Source organism: Carlito syrichta, unplaced genomic scaffold, assembly GCF_000164805.1.
Source record: "Carlito syrichta isolate Samal-C Ts95f unplaced genomic scaffold, Tarsius_syrichta-2.0.1 Scaffold304688, whole genome shotgun sequence".
NCBI lineage: Eukaryota > Metazoa > Chordata > Mammalia > Primates > Tarsiidae > Carlito > Carlito syrichta.
In genome coordinates this window covers 43,501-47,092 of record NW_007248784.1, presented here as the reverse complement: position 1 = coordinate 47,092, position 3,592 = coordinate 43,501, and the positions used below count along the sequence as shown (strand labels likewise).

Here is a 3,592-nt window from a genome sequence, read left to right as displayed (position 1 = left end):
GAGTTGGAGTCTCACTCTGTCACCCAGACTGGAGTGCAGTGGCCACTCCTGGTCACTGCCACCTCAACCTGCTGGGTTCCGGCGATCCTTCCTCCTCAGCCTTCCAAGTATCTGGAACTACAGGCGCGCGCTACCACGCCTGGCTAATTTTTGATTTATTGTAGAGATGAGGTCTCGTCAAGTTTCCCAGGCGGGTCTCAAACCCGCAGGCTCGCAATCCACTCACCTCAGCCTCCCAAAGCGCTGGGATTACAGGCTGAGCCACTGAACCCAGCCTTGAGTGGAGTTTTACTCAGTTGCCCAGTGCATTGGCTCGCTCATGGCCACCGCAGCTTCCACCTGCTGGGCTCAGGCGATCCTTCTGCCTCTGCCTTCCAGGAAGCTGGAACTACAGGTATGCGCCATCACGCCCAGCTATAATTTTATGATTCATTGTAGAGATGAGGTCTCCCCAAGTTGCCCAGGCTGATCTCTAACTACTGGACTCAGGCAATCCTCTTGCCTCCACTTCCTAAACTGCTGAGATTACAGGTGTGAGCCACTGTACCTGGCTCATAACCTTTTTTTTTTAATCACAAGTAACAGTGTGCTATATAATTGTTCAGCACATTTATGTAATGTTTTCCATAAAGTGCCACATCATTCCTTTTTTTCTTTTTTGGATTTGGGGAATCTCACTCTGTCACCCAGGCGAGTACAATGGCACATTCACGGATCACCTCAGCAACAGCTCAGGCAGTCTTCCTACTTCAGCCTCACAAGTAGCTGGGATTACAGGTACATGCTACCATGCCTGGCTAATTTTTTTTTGAGTTGGAGTCTCACTCTGTTGCTCAGGCTGGAGTGCAGTGGTACGCTTACAGCCACCATAGCCTCAACCTGCTATGCTCAGGTGATTCTTCCACCTTAGCTTTCCAAGCAGCTGGAATTACAGGCATGCACCACCATGCCCGTCTAATTTTTTTTATTTATTGTAGAGTTGCGGTCTTGCCAAGTTGCCCGGGAAGGTCTGGAACCGTGGGCTCAGGCAATCCTCTCACCTCGGCCTCCCAAAGTGCTGGGATTATAGGTGTAATTTTAAAATTTTTTTGCAGAGACAAGGTCTCACTCTGTTGCCTAGGCTAGTCATGAACTTCTTTGCTCAAGCAGTCCTCTCACCTCGGCCTCCCATAGTGCTGGGATTATAGGCATGAGCCATGATGCCCGGCCCATCATTCCTTTTTCTGGTGTCACATATTCCACTGAAGGAATTCCATCATTCGTTTTTCCGGTGTCAGGTATTCCACTGAATGGGTGGTCCATAACGCTGTCTGATCAGGTCCCTACCATGGGCTCCTGGGTGGTTTCCTTTTCTTGTGATTACAGATAATACCTGGGAAGTAACTAACCTCGGGCATATGTTCTTTTACACGTGGACAAATATACCTGCTGTCTTTTCTTCTTGAAATAAAAGGCCACTGTGCTTTCCTGTGTTCACTCAGTGTGCACCTTTTCGTGAGTGTTTGAGAGAAGCCAGCTGTGGTGGTTTCACCGCCTCGGTGGTTGAGGAAGCGAGCGTGGGAGTTCTGTGGTATTTCCAGATCACTTGTAAACAATTAGATTCCAAAGGTTCTTTTTCTTCCTTCTCAATTTCCCAAACTTTCCAGGGACAATGGTGTGCTCTGTGGTCCCTAAAAAAAAGTCTTTATGTAATTCCGGCTATTCGGAAGGCTGAGGCGGAAGGATCACTGGAGCCCAGCAGGTTGAGCCTGCGGTGGCTGGGAGCGGCCACTGCACTCCAGTCTGGGTGACAGAGTGAGACTCCAACTCAAAAAAAAAAAAAGAATTAAACTGTGGAAGCCGAGAGCCCAGAAGCTGGTCTTGTTCCCACTTCTTACAGCATTTCAGTGTCCCTTTTCTCCCTCCCTGAAGGCATTTGCCAGGCAGGGAGGTGTCACCTCTCTTCTGGGGTAGAAGTGGGAGTCTAGGGTGCAACAGGGTGGGGCCGAGGTTAGCCTTTCCAGCTAGTCTGGAAACAGTGTTCCTTTTGTGTGCGTGTTTTTGAGTCAGAGTCTCTGTCGCCCAGGCTGGAGTGCAGTGGCACACTCATGGCCACCATTGCTTTGACCTCCTGGGCTCAGGCGATCCTTCCGCTTCAGGCTTCGAAGTAGCTAGAACTACAAGTGCATGCCACCACGCCCGGCTAGTTTTTTGATTTATTGTAGAGACAAGGTGTCATCATGTTAGTCTCAAACTCCTGGACTCAGGCAATCCTCTTGCCTCTGCCTCCCAAAGTGCTGGGATTATGGGCGTGGCCACAGTTCCTGGCTTTTTTACTTTAAAAAAAAATTTTTTTTTAAGAGCCCATAATCCCAGCACTTGGAAGGCTGAAGCAAGAGGATTGCCTGAGCCTGTGGGTTCGAGACCAGCCTGGGCAACATGGTGAGATCTTGTTTCTACAGTAAACCAAAAAATTAGCCAAGCATGGTAGTGCGCGCCTGCAGTTCTGGCTACTTGGAAGTCTGAGGCAGAAGGATTGCTGGAACCCAGCAGGTTGACAGTGGGGTGGCTGTGAACGTGTCATTGCACTCCAAACTGGGCAGCGGAGTGAGACTCCAACTCAAAAAAAAAAATTAGCTGGGTGTGGTGGCGCATTCCTGTAGTTCCAGCTACTTGGAAGACTAAGACAAAAGATCACCTGAGACCAGCAGGTCGAGGTTGCGGTGGCTATGAGTGTGACACTGCACTCCAGCCTGCGATACAGACTCCAAGTTAAAAAAAAAGAGAGAGAGAAAGTTTTGCTCTGTCACTAGGCTGACGTATGGTGATACAATCATAGCTCACTGCAACCTTAACCTGCTGGACTCACGTGATCCCCCTGCCTCAGCCTCCTGAGTAGTTGAGACTACAGGCACATGTTACCACACTCAGCTAATTTTTAAAAAATTTTTGTGGAGATGGGTCTTGCTGTGTTGTCCAAACTGGCCTCAAGTGATCCTCCCACCTTCGCCTCCCATAGCACTGGGATACAGGTGTGAGACATATGCCTGACCAGAAAATCCTTTAAATATTCCACTTTGCCCATTTGTAGGACACTCTGGGGAAGGCTGATTGTGCTCAGAGGTGGACTTCCAATCTAGGTTCTCTGAGGAGGCGGTCACTAGATTAGCCTTGCAAAGGATATGCCATCATTTCTTCCTCCCACAAGAATCCTTAAATTGCTCCCACATTTGAAGCCTTTGATTTAAATTAAATCTGAGGCCAGGCACAGTGGCTTATGCCTGTAATCTCACCACTTTAGGAAGTAGAGGTAGGAGGATTGCTTAAGGCTAGGAGTTTGAGACCAACTTGGGCAACGCATAGCAAGACCCTGTCTCTACAATAAAAGAAGAAATTAGCAAAGCATGGTTGTGGGACACACCTGTAGTCCCAGCTACTCAGGAGGCTTAGGCAGGAGGATGACTTGAGCCAGGAGTTTGAGGCTGCAGTAAGCTATGATCACACCACTGCACTGTAGCCTGGGTGACAGAATGAGATCCTGTCTCTTAAAATAAAGTAAAATCTGTTACATTGTAGAATGTCTTTCTTTCTCTTTTTTTTTTTTTTTTTTTTG

General features: G+C 48.4%; 1 protein-coding gene across 4 annotated transcripts in view; it reads left to right on the top strand.

Moving 5' to 3' along the window:
• The window catches only part of SNUPN (snurportin 1), a 39,134-nt gene that overhangs the window by 9,699 nt on the left and 25,843 nt on the right, over window positions 1-3,592 (top strand). The window lies entirely within an intron of this gene.